Genomic DNA, 21,158 nt, shown 5'->3' with positions numbered 1-21,158 from the left:
CTGGAGGAGGAGCGGTTGCTGGCCCCCCACTTCCGCGTCCCGCCGAGGATCGGGATGAGCGAAGGGAGTGAGCGAGATCTCTCCCTGCAGCAAGCCAGAACCTCGTAAGAGCCCCCCGGGGAACAACCCTGGGAGCTCTGTCGGCCAACCCCTGTATCTTCAGCATCTACTCTGTCCAAGACAGTGTTTGGGCGCTAAACTAAACAAAGAACCCGCTCTCAGGAGGTTTTCTGGTGTAGGTGTTGGGCGTGGGGCGACACGGGAAACTCCCTAGCGAATCCATGCAATAATTTCTCCAATTAAGTGCTAGAGAGTGGTGGGAGAAGGTGAAGACTTTCCACGGAGAGATCAGGAAAGGCCTTTCAGAGGTGGCATTTGAGCTGAATGTCGAAGGAGGAGAAGGAATCATGGTGAAGACGGTGGGAACAAGTAATCCAGGATCCAGGAAAAGCCAGTGCAGAGATCCAGAGGCAGGAGCCAGCTCAGTGTTTCAGCTGGAGATGCTGGTGAAAGAGGGGGCAGAGCGAGGGAGATGGAACCCAAGGCCAAGGTCAGGTGTGGTGGTGTAGGCTATGATAAGGAATTTGGACTTTTTCTGGTTGCAGTGGGAAGCTAGTGGAGGATTTTGAACTTGGGAATGCCCCTGATCTGACTTATGTTTTAATAGATTGGCTGAAGAATGGACAGGAGATGGGTAAGAGTGGAGGCAGGAAGACAAATTAGGTGGCTTTTGCAGCAATCCAGGCATCATCAACCAGAGATGATGGTGGTTTAAATTCATGTGTAGCAGTGCACTGGTGAGAAGTCAGATTCAGGATTTATTTTGGAGGTGGGACCAGGTGGAGTGAAGAGAATAACCAAGGATGCTCCCTAAGCTTTTGTTCTGAACAGCTGAATGGGTGATGGTGCCATTTCTGTGATGAAGAACATTTGGAGACAACGCCTATCAGACCTCCAAGTGGACATGTGTAACAAGGCAATTGGAATTACAAATTTAGAGCTGGAAATACAAATGAAGGAAACATCAGGGTATGAAAGGTATTGAAAACCATCTCTCTGCAGAGATCCAGATCAGAGTCCTGGTACACTCCTAGATGCAGAGATTTGACACATGTGGAGAAGAAACCTGTGAAAGAGGAGGAAAACCAGGCTAGAGTCTGGGGTTACTGAACCCAGGGGAAGTGCTGCAACCATGTCAGTTGCTCCTGTGAGGCTGAGAATATGGCAGACTGAGCATGAAGATGGGCTTTGGCAAGATGTAGTCACGGATGACCTTAAAAGGGACTGGTTTAGAGACGTGATGGGGTCCAGGGCCCAAATGGCAAGGATTGAAAGGAATGAGGTGAGAAAGTAGAGACAGAAGGGGCGCCTGGGTGGCTTAGTTGGTTTAGCGTCGGACTTCAGCTCAGGTCATGATCTCGCAGTCCGTGAGTTCAAGCCCTGCATCGGGCTCTGTGCTGACAGCTCAGAGCCTGGAGCCTGCTTCAGATTCTGTGTCTCCCTCTCTCTCTGCCCCTCCCCCGCTCACACTCTGTCTCTCCCTCTCAAAAATGAATAAATGTTAAAAAAAAATTTTTTAAAAAGAAAAAAGAAAGTGGAGACAGAGGGTTTAGATAACATTTGTGACTTTGGGGGAGTCTGGGTGGCTCAGTCTGTTAAGCGCCCCACTCTTGATTTTGGCTTAAGTCATGATCTCATGGTTGGTGAGTTCAAGCCCCACATCGGGCTCTGTGATGACCATGCAGAGGCTGCTTGAGATTCTGTCTCCCTCTCTCTCCCTCTCTTTCTGCCCCTCATGCGTGCTCCCTCCCTCTCTCTCTCAAAAATAAAGTGATGACATTTATTTAAAACAAAAGATAACAGCTGTGAGTTTTGCTATAAAAAGGAAGCCAGATATGGGCAGTTGATGGCCTAATGAGACTTCCAAAATTCCTTTTAAGGTTCATGTCAAAACTCTCCAATGTCCCCACCTTGCTAGGAGTAAAATCCAAAGTCCTTACTATGGCCTCTAAGACCTCTGCTGGTCTCTTACTGCCCTTCCCTGACTCACTCTTCCCCAGCCACACTGGCCTGCTTGCTCCCATCCAAGGGCCTTAACACTTGCTATTTCCGTCTGCATAGATATCTACACAGCTTCCTCCTTCCATTCCTTTTGTCTCTGCTCAAATGACCCCATATCAGAAATGACTTCCCTGACCATAAATAAAAAATTAGTACTCCCCTCTTCCGGTTCTCCTTACCCTGCTTTTTTCCCCTCTCTCATAGGATTTATCTTTTTTTTAAACTTTGTGACACCAGCCACTTGTGTAAGCTCCAAATGGGGAGTGATTCTTTTTTGGCTTACTGATTCATCTCCAGAACCTAGAAGAATACCTCACATATATTAGCAGGTTGACAAATATTGAACAAATAAATGAGGGATTCCTAGGGAGTCAGGACCTTACCTAAAATGATGGTCAGAATAAAATAAATCACTAACATGCATAAGCAAAATGGCTATTTTGGTTAAGAAGGAGTTAAACCTTAATTCCTGGTTTTGTATGCATTCATTTTTTGCAGCATCACATAGCATGGCTATAAAGAGTTTTGTAGTTGAATACTTGGCTCTATAAGTTACTGAACTAGCTCTGAACCTCAGAGCTTCCACTTTTGCCTTCCCCTCGTAAAATGGGTACTGTAATAATAGAATCTTGAGTATTAAATGAGGTAATGTACATAAATGTGTTGAGACATGGTAGAACTCAATAAATTTTAGTCCCTTTCTATTTTCTCCATGATGACATTTGTAAAAGGGCAGCTGTTCTGTTCCTAGGCAATTGGGTGTCTGCTCTTTTTTCAGGTCACATTGGTCATCGTGTCGTCACAGAGCCCTTACAGCCAGTAGGCAGTAACATTGTCTATTTCTCTTACTTCCATATCCCTAGTACCGAGCACTGTGCCTGACACAAGCTCAGTAAATGTTTGCTAAATAGGTGAATCCTTGAAATGTGAAACTGACATCACAACAAGGAAGTAAACCAAAAAGGAAGACATAGGATCCAGGAAACAAGAATTCGAACCCGAGAGAGGTTTGTTCGGGTGGACCTTAATCCGACATGACTGGTGTCCTTATAAGAAGATGACATTAGGACCCAAACAAAATGTAGGGATAACCTGGTGAGGAACCAGAAGATGGCCATCTGCAGTCCAAGGAGAGGGCCTTAGAAGAAATCGAACCTGCCAACATCTTGGCCTTGGGCTTCCAGCTTCCCAAACTGAGAAAACACATTTCTATTACTTAAGCCACTCAGTCTGTGGTGCTTTGTTATGGCAGCACCAGGAAACCAGTACATGTATGTGATAAAATATATTTAATGAGTGTTTATTTATTTTTATTTATATTCAAATTATATGCATGTGTCATTTTGTATTAAAAAATTTAACTTTAAGAAATTTAACAAAAGGTTATTTTGAATGTCCTCCAACAAAAGCTCAACATAGTATTGGAGAGTAGTATTGATTTACTGATTTTTTTTTCTCCCTAGATAAGCACCGTTTGAGACATTTACTAATTCTGAACAGAAATTTTGGTAACTATTCAGCAAATCTTAATGAGAAGTGTAAAGAAGAGAAATAATTTTGCCGAAGGGACACAACGAATTAGTAAATTGGCAGATCCATTTCTTTTTCTTTTTTTAATTTTTTTAAATTTTTTATTTATTTTTGAGACAGAGCATGAGCAGGGGAGGGGCAGAGAGAGAGGGAGACACAGAATCTGAAGCAGGCCCCAGGCTCTGAGCTGTCAGCACAGAGCTGGATGCGGGGCTCGCACCCACAAACTGCGAGATCATGACCTGAGCCAAAGTCTGACACTTAACCAACTGAGCCACCCAGGCGCCCCTTGCAGATCCATTTCTTTTCTGCCTCATATGCCTGTGTGTCAAATGTTGATCCTGTGAAATATTCCATGTATCAGTCAGGGTCCAGTCTAGAAAAAACGAGCCTCACTAGGAATTCTCCCAGAAAGAATTTAACATAAGGGATTGACCAGACCACTATTGGAAAACAAAAAAGCAGCAAGGGAATAGTGAGGTAACACTCAGAGATGGTAACTTCACAATGTATTACCCCTAAGTCTGCGGGAAAAGAGAGAAGAGTTCGAAATTATATTGAAATTTGGAGGAGAGGCCCTGGAAAGCTGAGACCCAGACCTCTGAGCAGGGATGTTGTGTGGCTAGTGCTGGTAGGTCTGAGACCTGTGATGAGGCCAAGACTAGAAGCAGCTGCTACAGCCCACAGAGGGATGTTGCGTTGGGGTGGGGGGGGGGTGGGGGGGTTGGGCAGGGATCATATTGGAAATTTCAGGAAGCTAGCTGTCAAAGCAGAAAGGAATTCTAGCACCCCAGAGCCTGGAAGGGTGGTTTTAGAGCTGACATACAATAATCTAATGACTGGCATAGTCACATACCCCACTGCTTGATTTAGCAAACAAGTCCTGGGATGAGAAGACAATTTGCAGTTTTAAACTTTATCTGGCACCATGCATGGCTGAGTTCTGACTCAAGAGGGTAAATTTGGAATGAGTTGTTAATACATTTCTGAGTCACATAATTTAAGCTCTCTGAATAAAGTCCCTAAAATGAAGATGGGTTGTTTTGCCAAAGACTTTCATCAAGGAGTGTATATGTTATGTATATTATACACACACATACACACACACACACACACACACACACACAATTTTCTCCACTTTATTAGATTTGTTACCAAATAACAAACACTTGATTATAAACATCTTTGTCTCTGATGCTTCAGGAATACAAACTGAAATCTGAGCAGACTCAGGAACAATGTGTAGAGTTGTTAGTTGGAATTTCAGCTTCAAAAAGAAAGCCATGTACCCCTCAAGATAGATTTGTTATACATTTCTGTGGGTGGGCTGCTGCTTCCTGTTATCTTGTTCCAAACAGTTGATATTATACCTTAAAAATATTTTATACCATGGTGGTTTTCATATAGTTGTCTCAGCATTTATCAGCCAGGAATAAAAGTTAACATTTTTTTGTAAAGGGCCAGAGAGTAAATACTTTATTTTTTTTTTTTTAAACGTTTTTTATTTATTTTTGGGACAGAGAGAGACAGAGCATGAACGGGGGAGGGGCAGAGAGAGAGGGAGACACAGAATCGGAAACAGGCTCCAGGCTCCGAGCCATCAGCCCAGAGCCTGACGCGGGGCTCGAACTCACGGACCGCGAGATCGTGACCTGGCTGAAGTCGGACGCTTAACCGACTGCGCCACCCAGGCGCCCCTTTATTCTTTTTTTTTTTTTTTTTTTTTTTTAATACTTTAGACTTTGTGCATCATACAGTCTGTCACAACTAGTCAGCAATGCCATCATAGTGCAAAAGCAGACGTAGACCATAATTCAAAGAAAGAGCATGGCTGTGTTCCAGTAAAATATGGATTTAGATGTAAAATGTGAAACTCTAAGATTTTGAATAACATCAAAAAGACTGTAAAAAGCATTAAACACGTCGGAATAAATTTAACCAAGGAGGTAAAAGACCTGTACTCTGAAAACTATAAAGCATTGATGAAAGAAATTGAAGCTGTCACAAAGAAATGGAAAGATATTCTGTACTCATTGATTGGAAGTTCATATTGTTAAAATGTCCATACCACCCAAGGCAATGTACATATTTAATGATATCCCTATCAAAATAGTAATGACATTTTTGACAGAACTAGGGTGATAATCCTAAAATTTATATGGAACCACAAAAGCCTGCAAAGCCAAAGCAATCTTGAGAAAGAATAAAGCTGGGAGTATCATAATCCCAAATTTCAAAATATAATACAAAGCGTTAGTAATCAAAACATTATGGTACTGGTACAAAAACAAACAGATCAATAGATCAGAACAGAGAGCCCAGATATAAACTCACACTCACATGGTCAATCTACAATAAAGGAGGCAAAAATATACAATGGAAAAAAAAAAACAGTCTCTTCAATAAATGGTGTTGGGGAAACTGGACAGCAACATGCAAAAGAACGAAACTGGACTCCTTTCTTACATAAACTCAAAATGGAGTAAAGACTTAAATGTAAGACCTGCAATCATAAAGCTTATGGAAGAAAACATTACATCAGTCTTAGCAATATTTTTTTGAATCTGACACCTTAGGTTAGGACAATGAAAGCAAAAATAAGCAAATTGGACTATATAAAACTAAAAAGCTTTTGCACAGCAAAGGAAACCGTCAATAAAATGAAAAAGTAACTTACTAAATGGAAGAAGACATCCATAAATGATATACCCAATAAAGGTTTAAAATCCACAATATAAAAAATTCATACAACTCAATATAAAAAAAAACAGTCTGATTTAAAAATTAGCAGAGGACCTGAATACACATTTTTCCAAAGAAGACATATAAATGGCCAAAAGGCACATAAAAAGATGTTCAACATCACTAGTCATCAGGGAAATGCAAATCAAAACCACAATGAGCTATCATCTCACAGTAATCAGAATGGCTATTATCAAAAAGACAAGAAATAACAAGTGTTGGCAAAAATGGGGAAAAAAGAGAACTCTTGTGCTTTGTTGCTGGGATATGAATTGGTGCACCTTCTGTGGAAAGCAGTGTGGAGATTCCCCCTAAAATAGAACTACCGGGGAACCTAGGTGGCTCAGTTGGTTGAACGTCCAAATCTTGATTTCAGATCAGGTCAGGATCCCAGGCTTGTGGGATCAAGCCCTGCATCAGGCTCCATGCTAAGTGCGGAACCTGCTTAAGATTCTCTCCCTTTACCCCTCTCCCCTGCTCATGCTCTCTCAAAAAAAAAAAAAGAAAAGAAAAGAAAAGAAAAGAACTACCATATGATCCAACAATTCCACTTCTAGGTATTTATTTAAAGAAAAAAAAAAAACACTAACTCAAAAGACCTATGCACCCCTATATTCATATCAGCATTATTTATAATAGCCAAAGTTTGTAAGCCACCTAAATGTCCATAGGTAGATGAATGGATAAAGAAGATGTAATGTGTATGTATATAGTTATATACACAACAGAATATGACTCAGTTATAAAAAGAATGAAATCTTGCCATTTTCAACCACATGGGTGGACCTAGAAGGTATTATGCTAAATGAAGCTAGACAGAGAAAAACAAATATGTATGATTTCACTAATATGTGGAATCTAAAAAACAAAACGAATAAAACAGAAACAGACTCATAAATACAGACAACAAACTGATGGCTGCCAGAGGGGAGGGGTGTGGGGAGAAGGGTAAAATATGTGAAGGGGATTAAGAGGTTCGATCTTCCAGTTATAAAATAAATAAGACACAGGGATGTAATATACAGAATAGGGAATTTAGTCAATAATATAACAACTTTGTATGATGACAGATGGTAACAAGTCTTATTGTGGTGACCATTTTTAAATGTATATAAACATCAAATCAGTATGTTGTACACCTGAAACTAATACAATATTGTATGCCAATTATTCTTCAAAAAAGAAAAGAATCTTGGGGCACCTAGGTGGCTCAGTCAGTTAAGTGTTCAATGACTCTTGATTTCAGCTCAGGTCATGATGATCTAGTTCATGAATTCAAGCCCCATGTCAGGCTCTGCACTGACAGTGTGGAGTTTGCTTGGGATTCTCTCTCTCTCTCTCTCTCTCTCCTTCTCTCTCTGACCCTCCCCTACTCAGTCTTCTTCTCAAAATGCATAAATTTTTTAAAAAACTCAAAAGAAAGACAAATCTTAAAAAAAAAGAAAGAGAGAGGGAGAGAGCACATGTGAGTTAGGAAGGGGCCGAGGGGTGGGAGGTGGTAAGAAGATCTGGAACCAGTTCTGCACTGACAGCAGAGAGCCCAGTGCAGGGCTTGATATCACACACCATGAGATCATGATCTGAGCTGAAGTTGGACACTTAACCAACCGAACCACCCAAGCTCCCCTTAAAAAACTTTTGAGAAAAACAGGAGAAAATCTTTAGGACCTAGGCAAAGTGTTCTTAGACCTGACACTAAGAGCATGATTTATAAAAAGAAAAATTGGTAAATTGGTCCTCCTCAAGATTAAAAATGTTTGCTCTGTAAAACTCCTTATAATGAGGATGAAAAGACAAATATAGACTGGGAGAAAATATTTGCAAACCATATACCCAACAAAAGACTTGTATCTAGAATAAATAAAGAGATCTCAAAACTCCAGAGTAAAAAAAAAAACAAAACAATTTGATTAGAAAATAGACAAATTTATGAGCAGACGTTACATTAGAGAGGATAGATAGATGGCAAATTAATGCATGAAAAGACATTCAACATCATTTACCATTAGGGAAATGCAAATCACAATGAGATATCATTTTAGTCATGATGACTAAAATAAAAAATATTAGTAACATCAAATGCTGTCAAGGTTGTGGAGAAACTGGATCATTCATTGTTGGTGGGAATGTCGAATGGTACAACTATTCTGGGAATACAGTTAGGTAGTTTCTTAAAAAACTAAGCATGCTAATTACCATATGACCCAACAATTGTACCTTTGCGCATTTCTGTCACAGAAATGAAAGCTTATGTTATGCAAAAAACTGAACACGAATGTTCATAGCAGCTTTATTTGTAATAGTCAAAAACTGGAAACAACCTAAATATCTTTCATCAAGCAAACAGTTAAACTGTGGTACATTCATACCATAGAGTATTACTCAACAGTAAAAGTGAATCAACAGTTGATTCCTGCAACACAACTTGGGTGGATCTCAAGGGCATTACGCTGAGTTAAAGGAAAGAAACCAGATCTCAAAACTAGAAAACAGAAATAGTGGTCAAAACTGAAAATTTACTGAAAACGTTTTTGCTAGCTCATTACATATGATTCTCAGAATCTTAAGTAATCAATAAATTTAAATTATACTAATTTGGGAAGAATTCTCAGGTATTTATGACTCTTACCACAAAAAAAGTTTTAGGACCCTCTGAAACATAGGTGAGTAACCTCCAGGCTCACAATTTGGAAGTTAACAGAAAAAAAAATTTTTTTTTTCAGGGCACCTGGGTAGTTCAGTCAGTTAAGCATCCGACTTCAGCTCAGGTCATTATCTCACGGTTTGTGGGTTTGAGCCCCACATTGGGCTCTGTGCTGACACCTCAGAGCCTGGAGCCTGCTTTGAAGTCTGTGTCTCCCTCTCTCTCTGCTCCTCCCCTGCTCACACTCTGTCTCTCTCTCTCTCTCAAAAATAAACATTAAAAAAATTGTTTTTAAATTTTTTTAGAATTTTATTTATGAGAGAGAGAGAGTGCATGCATGCACCCACATGCGGGGGAAGGGCAGAGGGAGAGAGAGAGAGAGAGAGAGAACAAGAGAGAATCTCAAGCAGGCTCCATACCCAGCACCGAGCCCCATCTCACAACCTTGAGATCATGACCTGAGCTGAAATCAAGAGTCAAATGCTTAACCAACTGAGCCACTCAGGCACACCTATTTTTTAAAGATAATTATTTTTGAATGAAACCATACTATCCAGAAGGATATATATGATTCTAGAAATGTCATTTTATTCATCAATTCCACAAATATTTACAAAATGCTATATATGCACTGTCCCAGGAACCAGATTTAGCAGTGAACAAAGCATACTAAAAATCCCTGCCCTTTGGGGAGTGGAGAATCCCTGCCCTCAAGAAGCAGGGATTAATTCTAATATCTAGTACTGTTACTATAATAAAAGGCCCAATTAAAAAAACAACTACAAACTGTTCAAATAATGGTCACAATCAATGATTACACAAGACCTATGGGTCAGAGAATGTTTTATAAAAATGTAATCAGTATAGTAAATCAAACCATATAAATACCAAAAATATACATTGTCACTCATAGGCTGATCTTGGACCAGCATGTTATCAAATCTCACCTAAATGGAAATTAGAGAGGGGTGCCTGGCTGGCTCTGTTGGTAGAGCATGCGACTCTTGATCTCAAGGTTGTGAGTTCAAGCCCCACATTGAGTATAAAGATTACTTAAAAATAAAAGGTTTTGGGGAACGTGGGTGGCTCAGTCAGTTAAGCAGCTGACTCTTGATTTTGCCTCAGGTCATGATCTCTGGGTTTGTGGGTTCGAGTCATGCATGGGCTCTGCGCTGACAGTGTGGAGCCTACTTGGGGTTCTCTCTCTCTCCCTCCCTGTCCCTGTCCCTCCCCCACTTACACTGTCTCTCTCTCTTTCTCAAAATAAATAAATAAACTTTAAAAAAATGAAAATAAAAACTTTAAAAAATATAAAGACAATTACTAAAGCACCAAAGGCACTGTGGAAACTTTAACTGGGTCCTCTGAATCAAAGCCAAATCTCTGTGGAATTTTGAAAACATAGTTTCTTTTCATAAAAATTGTTATAAATGTTAACAAATAGTGAATTTATTATTATTTAAATAAGAATATTTTCTAAATTTCTCCATTTTAAATTCTTTTTCTGCGCACACTTTATTTTTCTTTCCTTGCAAATCTTTGTTTATTTTTTAAATTTTATTTTAAAGTTTTTTTTTTTTTTTTAAATTTTTTTTTCAACGTTATTTATTTATTTTTGGGACAGAGAGAGACAGAGCATGAACGGGGGAGGGGCAGAGAGAGAGGGAGACACAGAATCGGAAACAGGCTCCAGGCTCCGAGCTGTCAGCACAGAGCCCGACGCGGGGCTCGAACTCACGGACCGCGAGATCGTGACCTGGCTGAAGTCGGCCGCTTAACCGACTGCGCCACCCAGGCGCCCCTAAAGTTTTTTTAAATTTACATCCAAATTACTTAGCATATAGTGCAACAATGATTCCAGGAGTAGATTCCTTAGTGCCCCTTACCCATTTAGCCCATTCCCCCTCCAACAACCCCTCCAGCAACCCTCATTTGTTCTCCATATTTATGAGTCTCTTCTGCTTTGTCCCCCTCCCTGTTTTTATATTATTTTTGTTTCCCTTCCCTTATGTTCACCTGTTTTGTCTCTTAAAGTCCTCATATGAGTGAAGTCATATGATTTTTGCCTTACTCTGACTAATTTCACTTAGCATAATACCCTCCAGTTCCATTCACGTAGTTGCAAATGGCAAGATTTCATTCTTTTTGATTGCCGAATAATACTCCATTGTGTGTGTGTGTGTGTGTGTGTGTGTGTGTGTGTATCACATTTTCTTTATCCATTCGTCCATCAATAGACATTTGGGCTCTTTCTATACTTTGGCTATTGTTGATAGGGCTGCTATTAACATGGGAGGTGCATATGTCCCTTCGAAACGGCACACCTGTATCCTGTGGATAAATACCTAATAGTGCAATTGCTGGGTAGTAGGGTAGTTCTATTTTTAGTTTTTTGAGGAACCTCCATACTGTTTTCCAGAGTGGCTGCACCAGCTTGCATTCCCATCTCCATTTTAAATTCTAATATGATTAAATATTTATAGACATAACAAAAACACTCTTTGAGATATTCACATTTTTAAGAGTATTAATATTTTGGGGGCACCTGGGTAGCTCAGTCAGTTGAACACCTGATTTGATTTCAGCTCAGGTCATGATCTCACAATTCAGGAGACTGAGCCCCAAGTCAGGCTCTGTGCTAACAGTGTGGAGCCTGCTTGGGATTTTGTCTCCCTCCCTCTCTGACCCTCCCCTGCACTCTCTCTATCTCTCTCTCTCTCAAAAATAAATACATATTTTTAAAAAGAGAGCATTAAAATTTGATCTGGGATTCCAAGACTATAATATTTGAGATCAAGTGCTGTATGAAATAGATGTTATGTCCATTTTATGGTTAATGTAGTGGGACTCAAGAAAGGTCAGGAAGAGTTCTTTTATTTATTATTTATTATTTTTTATTTATTAATTTTTTTGAGAGAGGGAGAGACAGAGCACAAGCAGGGGAAAGGCAGAGAGAGAGGGAGACACAGAATTGCAAGCAGGTTCCAGGCTCTGACATGTCAGCACAGAGCCTGATGCTGGCCTCAAACTCTCAAGTTGTCAGATCATGACCTGAGCTGAAGTCAGATGCCCAATCAACTGAGCTACCTAGGCACCACAGGAAGAGATTTTTTAAAAGACAAGCCTAATTCTTTTTTTTTTCTTCCAATTTTTTATTTAAATTCTAGTTAGTTAAGATACAGTGTAATATTGGCTTCAGGAGTAGAATAAAAAAAAAAAGTAGAATTTGGTGATTGATCACTTAACATACAACACCCAGTGCTCATCATAATAAGTACCCTCCTTAATACTCATCACCCATGTAAACCATCCCTTGCCCACCTCCCTCCATCAACCCTCAGTTTGTTCTCTATCATCAAGAGTCTTATGGTTTGCTTCCCTCTCTTTTTTTTTTCCTTCCCAAATGTTCATCTGTTTTGTTTCCTTAATTCCACATATGAAATCATATGGTATTTGTCTTTCTCTGTGACTTATTTCACTTAGCGTAACACACTGTAGCTCCATCCACATTGTTGCAAATGACAAGATTTCATTCTTTTCTTTTAAATTTTTTTAAATAAAAATTTATTTTGAGAGAGAGAGAGAGAGAGAGAGAGAGGGCACAAGCAGGGGAGGGGCAGAGAGAGAGGGAGGCATAGAATCCAAAGCAGGCTTCAGGCTCTGAGCTGTCAGCACAGAGCCTGATGCACGGCTTGAACTCACAAGCCATGAGATCATGACCCAAACTGACGTCAGACTCTTACCTGACTGAGCCACCCCAGACCCCCCAAGATTTCATTCTTTTAGATGACTGAATAATATCCTATATTATATATATATTATATAATATATATAATGTAATAATATATTATTATAGTGTATTAATGTTATATACTAATAATATTAATATAATATAATTATTAATATATAATTTATTAATTAATATAATTGATAATCTATTATTGTATATAATATGCGTGTGTGTGTATATATATATATATATATATATACACACTGCAAAACAAGCCTATCTTGTTTTCCTTTCAGCTCTGTGATGTAGATATTCACTTCATCCTCTGAAATGAACATATTCTACTATATTAAGTTGGGCAACCCAACATGTATATACCTTATTACCTCTGTCATCAAGTTTAAACTTTTAAGAAAAATTATTAAAAACTTGAAAATAAGGCAAAATATTACTGTGTGCCTTTTCAATGTCATACTAGAGTATTGTCTAAGAAACCCTGCATGGGGATCATCTGGCTCTATGGGCTGTCATCTTATTTGGCTTGTTACTTACTGTTGACAGGGCCTAGAGTCTGTAAAGTTAGATACTAACTCATGGCAGATAAGTGGCAAATGCTTTTGTCAAGTAGAAAAGGTGACTCCAAAGGTTATTGTTTTATTGCTCTGACAATAGAAAGCAGTATTGCATCTGATTTTGCAGTCTTATTACAAAGTTTTTTTTTCCCAGAGACTGTATATTCTATCCTCCTTTGAACTGGGTTTACTGTCCTTGTGGTTCCCTCACTAATGGGTTAAGTAAAAAGAATAAATAAGAGGCCAGTTTGCCCAGCAGATGGGGAAGGAGGTGTTTCTGATTTGGGAAGACCAGCATATACAATGGCCAGCATGACTTCTTTAGAAAAATCCAAGAGTTCAGTTTGCTTCTTCAGTAAATCTGGGGTGAGTTGAGGCCCAGGGTTCTGCACTTCTACAAGTGCAGTTGAAACGGATGCTGCTGGTTCATGGACCACACCTGGAGGAACAAGGGGGGTAAGCCAGAGCATAGGTGCATGTGGGAATGTCCAGAGGTGAAAAATGGAGACTGAGGGAGATGAATGTGGAACTAAAACAGGCTCTCTGTAGGGGTAAAAATAACCTTTTTCCCCCCACAATCTACATCAAACAAAACGATTCCTAAGCCCAAGCAGGTAGTTCACTCATTTCAAATACTATATGCACTCGCTACATCCCAGTATAATCACACAAGATGAGGCCTGGTAAGTAATTTCATGAAAACTGTCCTGGATTCGGTCTCCCTTAGGGCGGTAGTTGGGCTAAGCTATATTGCGGTGTCTACTGCCATCTAGTGGAGATAAGTTGACATAACTGGTGCCTCAGAGAGTAGTTTTCAACATGCCCTCACTTTATCTTCACAATAACCTGTGAGGTTATTCCAATTTGTTTACATTTTTAAAATTAATATTGAGCTTACTGTAGGGGTGCCTGGGTGACTCAGTCGGTTAAGCATCCAACTCTTGGTTTTGGCTCAGGTCATGATCTCATGGTTTTGTGGGTTTGAGCCCTGCCCAGGGTCTGCACTGGCAGTGTGGAGCCTGCTTGAGATTCTCTGTCTCCCTCTCTCTCTACCCGCCCCCCACACACACACTCGCACTGTATCTGTCTCTCTCAAAATAAATTAATAAACTTAAATTTTTTTTTTAATTTTTTTTTTAACATTTTATTTTTTATTTTTGAGACAGGGAGAGACAGAGCATGAACAGGGGAGGATCAGAGAGAGGGAGACACAGAATCCGAAACAGGCTCCAGGCTCTGAGCTGTCAGCACAGAGCCCGACGCAGGGCTCAAACCCACAGACCGTGAGATCGTGACCTGAGCCGAAGTCGGCCGCTTAACCGACTGAGCCACCCAGGCGCCCCTAAAATTTTTTTTAAAAATATTGAGCTGTGAGCCAAGAACAATACATGAATAATCTTATTTATTTCCCATGTTAATTTTTTTTTTTACATTTATTTGTTTTTGATCGACAGAGAGAGACAGAGCACAAGTGGGGGAGAGGCAGAGAGAGGAGACACAGAACCCGAAGCCGGCTCCAGGCTCCGAGCTGTCAACACAGAGCCTGACATGGGGCTGGAACTCACAAACCACGAGATCATGACCTGAGCTGAAGTTGACACTTAACTGACTGAGCCACCCAGGCGCCCCGTTATTCCCCATGTTAAAAACAAAATTCAGGGACACCTGGGTGGCTCAGTTGCTTGGGCAACCCAGTCTTGATTTTGGCTCAGACCGTGATCTCATGATTCATGGGATTGAGCCCCATCTCAGGCTCTGTGCTGGCAGTGTGGAGTCTGCTTGGGATTCTTTCTCCCTCTCTCTCTGCTCCTCCCTTGCTCTCTCTCACACACATAAAATAAACTTTTTAAAAAATTTCGAAGGGGGGCGCCTGGGTGGCGCAGTCGGTTAAGCGTCCGACTTCAGCCAGGTCACGATCTCGCGGTCCGTGAGTTCGAGCCCCGCGTCAGGCTCTGGGCTGATGGCCCAGAGCCTGGAGCCTGTTTCCGATTCTGTGTCTCCCTCTCTCTCTGCCCCTCCCCCGTTCATGCTCTGTCTCTCTCTGTCCCAAAAATAAATAAAAAACATTGAAAAAAAAAATTAAAAAAAAAAAAAAATTTCGAAGGAATAAACTTGAAGATCTAATTGGCTAATTGAGTCATAATCCGACAACATCCCATCTAGCAAGAAGAGGGAAGAAGAGTTGTACAAAATGGAAGGTTTGTATAGGAAGGGGATGGTGCAATGAGCTAGTAGCAAAAGAAAAGAAAGGATTTGCCAGGCAAGGGCACCTTCCGGAAGGGTCTTATAATGCTGAATACCTTATCTTCTTTTGCAGAAAGGGGTGGGGGATGGAGAGGGTCCATATGACAGGTCACCTCACTGGTGCTGATCGAAAAACTCCTGGGGTGCCTGGATGCCTCAGTCACTCAGTCTGACTCTTGTTTTCAGCTCAGGTCATGATCTCACAGGTTGTGATGAGCCAGGCTCTGTGCTGATAGTGTTGATCCTGCCTGATATTCTCTCTCGCCTTCTCTCTCTGCCCCTCCCCTGCTCTAAATAAATAAATAAACAAACGAACGAACAAACAAACTTTAAAAAAAGAAAGAAAATTCCCAACTGACCAGTTGAGACCACATTTCTGGGGGAGGTTGAAACTGCAATTAAATTAGGGATTAACTTTGCTGACTTGGCCTGGCAAAAGTGACTCAGTTTTGGGCCTGTGGTTTTCTTTTTAATACCCATAACAATCTTATGTGGTACTATTACCTGTGTTGTTATTCCCATTTACAGATGAGGAAGCTGAGGCTTAGATCTAGAATGTAAGAAACATTCTCATACTTCAGTAGCTAATAAGTGGGAACATCAGGATTCAAACCCAGAGTAGTCACACATCGTTAACACAAACCATCATCATCATTTTCTCCCCCTCCCCCTCCTCCCTCTCTTCTTCTTCTTCTTCTTCTTCTTCTTCTTCTTCTCCCCTTCCTTTTCTTCTCCTTTTCCTCCTCCTCCTCTTTCCCCCTTCCTCCTCCTCCTCCTCCTCCTTCTCCTTCTTCTTCTTCTTCACAATGCATTGTGATTATATGTCATTTTCCTAAACAGTTTATAGGTATTGTATAACTTAATTCTTACAATTCTTATGAGTTAAGTATAATTATTATTCCTATTTTATAGATGAGGAAATCAGTCAAGGCACAGAGGAGTTAAGCAAGTTATCCAAGGTTGTCAGTAGTGAAAAGCATACCCAGAATTGGAGCCTAGGGAATTTTTTTATTTTAATATTTTATGGAATTAAAATTTGCTTCTCTGACATCTAGGAAATGGACGTTTATCCCCATTTCTTATTTTATTTTTTCAGCTTTATTGAGATATAACTGACACATAACATTGTATAAGTTTAAGGCATACAATGTGATGATCTGATACATGTATATTACGTGTCATATATACATATATATATGATACACACATATATATTCTCAATATATATATTGAGAAATGATTAGCACAATAAAGTTAGCTGACATATCCATCACCTCACATAATTACAATTTTTTGTGTGTGGTGAGAACATTTAAGATTTACTCTCAACAAATTTTTTTACTTCCAAATTTTTATTCAAATTCCAGCCAGTCAAGAGATAGTGTAATATTGGTGTCAGGAACAGAACCTAATGACCCATATCACCTACACATAACACCCAGTGCCCAACACAAGTGCTCTCCTCTCCATACTCATCACCCACCCAGCCTATCCCCCACCCACCTCCCTCCATCAATTTTGTTTGTTCTCTACCATAGAGTCTCTTATGGTTTGTTTCCCTCTCTTTTTTCCTCTTTCCCATATGTTCATCTGTTTTGTTTCCCAAACTGTACATATGAGTGAAAACATAGGGTATTTGTCTCTCTCTCTGACTGACTTACTTCACTTAGCATGATGCATTCTAGCTCCATCCACATCATTGCAAATGGCAAGATTTCATTCTTTTTGATAACTAATATTCCATTACATGCATATATGTGCATATTAATTTTATTAATATTATTAATAATTAATGTTAACATTAATATATATCACATTTTTAATCCATTCATTAAGTGATGGACATTTGGGCTCTTTCCATAATTTAGCTATTTTGATAATGCTGTTATAAACATGTGCATGTACCCGTTTGAATCTGTATTTTTGTATCCTTTAGGTAAATACCTAGTAGTGCAATTGCTGAGTCATAAGGTAGTTCTATTTTTAGTTTTTTGAGGAACCTCCACACAGTTCTCCAGAGTGGCTGCATCTGTTTCTTAGCAACTCTCCAGGATATAACACAGTACTGTTCTGTTAACTGTAGTCACCATGATGAATATTAGATCCCACAACTTGTTCATCTTATAACTAGAAATTTGTACTCTTTGACCAACATGTTCCCATTTCCTCCACATCAGAGCCACTAGAAATCAGCATTCTATTCTGTTTCTATGAGTTAGGCTTTTTTTAGATTCCACATGTCGGTGAGATCATACAGTATTTGTCCATTCTCTCTCTGACTTATTTCACTTAACATAAAGCCCTCAAGGGAATCCAGGGAGTTTTATTCCAGAGCCCATTCTCTCAGCCAATAAACAATTTAGGAAATAAAGTTAATTTGGTTTTCCTTGTTATAAAATTAATGCATATTGTAAAAAGCAGAAAGAAAAAAAATCACTCAAAATTCTATCTACCATACACAACCACAATTAACATTTAGTGTCCCACCCCTAGCCACAATTCTAAGCTACTTTGTTGTTTTTGTTTTTCTAAAATTTTTCTTTAATGTTTAGTTATTCTTGAGAGATAGAGACAGAGCATGAGCAGGGGAGGGGTGGAGACAGATGGAGACACAGAATCTGAAGCAGGCTCCAGGCTCTGAGCTGTCAGCACAGAGCCCAGTGTGGGGCTCAAACCCACGGACCATGAGATCATGACCTAAGGTGAAGTTGGACACCGAACTGACTGAGCTATCCAGGCACCCCTGTTTTTGTTTTTTCTAAAGTTTACTTATCTATTTTGAGAGAGAGAGAGAGCACAAGTGGGAAAGGAACAGAAAGGAAAGACAGAATCCAAAGCAGACTTCTCCCCATCAGCACAGAGCCCAATGTGGAGTTCAAACCCACGAACTGTGAGACCATGACCTGAGCTAAGATCAAGAGTTGGACACTTAACCAACTGAGCCACCTGGCATCCCTAAGCTTCTTTGTTTTAAATATAGTTGTGATCATACTGTAAGAACTATTTTGTGTTGTTTCTTTTATTTAACATCATAACAGAGGCATTTCCAATACCCCCAAAGTCTTATATATATATATATATAACATTCCCCAGGCACTAGTAACTGCTTAAGAACAAATGAAGGGGAAAAACAAATGGTCAGTTAATAAAGATCACAGTCATGTAGGGCATGAAACTCCACTATAGTTTGAAACTGTCTTAATGATTTACAAGAAAAACACTTAGACCTTCAGGAACTCTAGACTCAATTTCCTGTAGCACCTTCACCTCCATAGGATAGAAACCCCTATATTATCAGTCACTCCCCACAATCACAATGCAGCTCTTCCTGTCCATGGGTCCTGTCCCTGTGCTGTAATAAAACCATCATTCCTTTTTTTTTTTAATGTTTATTTATTTTTGAGAGATAGAGAGACAGAGAGAGAGTGTGTGCACGTGCGTGCACAAATGGGAGAGGGGCAGAGAGAGAGACACACAGAATTCGAAGCAGGCTCCAGGCTCTGAGCTGTCAGCATGGAACCTGACGCGGGGCTCGAACTCGCAGACCGTGAGATCATGACCTGAGCTGAAGTTGGACGTTTGACTGAGCCACCTAGGTGCCCCAAACTACCATTCTGCACCTAAAACATCTCAAGAATTCTTTGACTGGTAGGCTCGGCAATCCCACATCACCTCTATGGGTCAGGTACTGGTGTGAGGAATTTCTATGTATTTACTCTTTGCAACAACTCCATAGTATAGAGACTATTAGAAGTCCTATTTTAGATGAGGAAACTGAGGCACAGCTGGTAAGTGACAAAGCTAGGATTTGAACCTAGGAAGTCTGGCTCCAGAGTCTGCCATTATATAACGTTAGAAAGCAAGGATTTAAATAGATTTAAATTGCTTACATTTTGATACATTAACTACCTGGAATTTAAATAAAAACTTAAAAAAATAAATCGTTTACATTTTGAAACAGCTACTAAGAATCATATGAAGCACTAAAACAATCTTTTAATAACCATTACACTTATAAAAAGCCTCTTGCAAATAATAATTAACATGTTGTCTATCAAGGAGGCAAACCTTGCATATACAGCAAAACCTTGGGTTGTAACTTGTTCTGCGAGTGTTCCATAAGACAAGCAGACATTTCTAATAAAGTTTAACTTGATAAATGAGCAATGTCTTGCAATACGACAAGCAGTACATGATGCCGAATATCACATGAGCCAATGGTTCTTGAAATTCATTTTGATATATGAATGCTTCGGTTTACAAGCATGTTTCCAGAACAAATTATGTTCGTAAACCATGGTTTTACTGTAATGAGATAAATCTCCAAAAAGAAAAGTATAGTCACCATTTATCATGTGCTGCATACATTTATATTCATTATCTCTAATCTTTACTGAGACTCTGTTAGTGAATATTATTCTCTGCTAACATGAGGAAAGGAAATGCAGAGAGGGAAATTTGCACACCATCACAAAGCTAAGAAGTGCTGAAGTTAGATCACACTCAGATTATTTCACTTTAAACCCTAAATTCTTATATTCATGCTAAACGCTACAGCTGCATTGACTAATACTGTAGGCATCAGCCATGTGACTTAAAATGTGGTAGAGTGGAGGCACCTGGGTGGCTCAGTTGGTTAAACATCCTACTTTGGCTCAGGTCATCAGCTCACAGTTGGTTCGTGAGTTTGAGCCCTTCTTCCAACTCTGCTGACAGCTCAGAGCCTGGAGACTACTTCGGATTCCTTGTCTCCCTCTCTCTCTGCCCCTCCCTTGCTTGCACTCTGTTCCTCACTCTCTCAAAAAAAATAAACATTTTTTAAATATTGTGGTGGGGTGAATTGAGGTGTGCTGTAAGTATAAAATATACTCTGAATTTCAAAAACTTACTACAAAAGAAGGAACATAAAATATTTCCATAATTTTTATACGTGTTACATGTCGAAGTTACAACATTGTGGATATATTGAGTTAAATGAACTACATGATCACAATTAATTTCACTTGTATCTCTTCAGCTTTTTAAGTGTAGTTATTAGACATTTTAATTACACATGGGGCCCACTTTGTATTTCTATTGGACAGCACTGCTATAGACCAGAATTTCTTCAACTTTAAGGTGCAGATGAGTCACTCAGTAAAAGTGCGGATTCTGATGCAGGAAGCCCAAGGTAGGACCTGCGATTCTGCATTTCTCACAAGCTCTCAATGATGCCAGTGTTGCTGGTCCAGGTGGAGCACATTTGGGAGCAATGGTCTAGATGAGCGAAAGGGTGGAGGGGGGGGGGGGATCAGCATTAGAATCCTTGGCAACTCCTGTGTTGATGAGGTCATGAGTAAAAATTACAAAAGTCTCTGAAGTGGAGGAGGGGAGAAGTGGCCTGAAAAGGTCCTTAGAGAACTGGAATAGCATGTCGTTGGGGAAGCCATGATGGAAGCATGTCCAGGTAAAACCATCAACAACAGCACACACTAAAGGCTAAACAGGGCCGGACTGGTTTCTCAATGAAGAGGCTACTGACGAATGTAGTGGGTACACTTTCTGTGAGTAATGGATGCTCAAGGCAGATTTCATAATATTGGGGGATAGTGAGTGAATAGAAGTGGAGCTCTTTTTTCCTACAAAGGGAGCTAAG

The 21,158-nt window shown here is 39.9% G+C and overlaps 1 protein-coding gene and 1 long non-coding RNA gene across 2 annotated transcripts in view; both read left to right on the top strand.

Annotated features, from left to right (window-relative positions):
* The first annotated feature begins 14 nt into the window (after window positions 1-14).
* On the top strand, window positions 15-3,368 carry LOC131507544 (uncharacterized). The gene is made up of 2 exons (XR_009259553.1): window positions 15-1,342; window positions 2,840-3,368. It is a non-coding gene; the product is annotated as an uncharacterized LOC131507544 (long non-coding RNA).
* Window positions 3,369-20,884: 17,516 nt separating this feature from the next.
* Window positions 20,885-21,158, top strand: part of REST (RE1 silencing transcription factor) — a 99,413-nt gene continuing 99,139 nt past the window's right edge. The window contains exon 1 of the mRNA XM_058722462.1: window positions 20,885-20,969. The gene's annotated coding sequence lies outside the window, so the exon portion shown is untranslated. The remainder of the gene's footprint in view (window positions 20,970-21,158) is intronic.

This window comes from Neofelis nebulosa, chromosome 3, assembly GCF_028018385.1.
Source record: "Neofelis nebulosa isolate mNeoNeb1 chromosome 3, mNeoNeb1.pri, whole genome shotgun sequence".
Classification (NCBI taxonomy): domain Eukaryota; kingdom Metazoa; phylum Chordata; class Mammalia; order Carnivora; family Felidae; genus Neofelis; species Neofelis nebulosa.
Note: the sequence above shows the minus strand (reverse complement) of the source record. Positions and strands in the feature narration are given on the sequence as shown.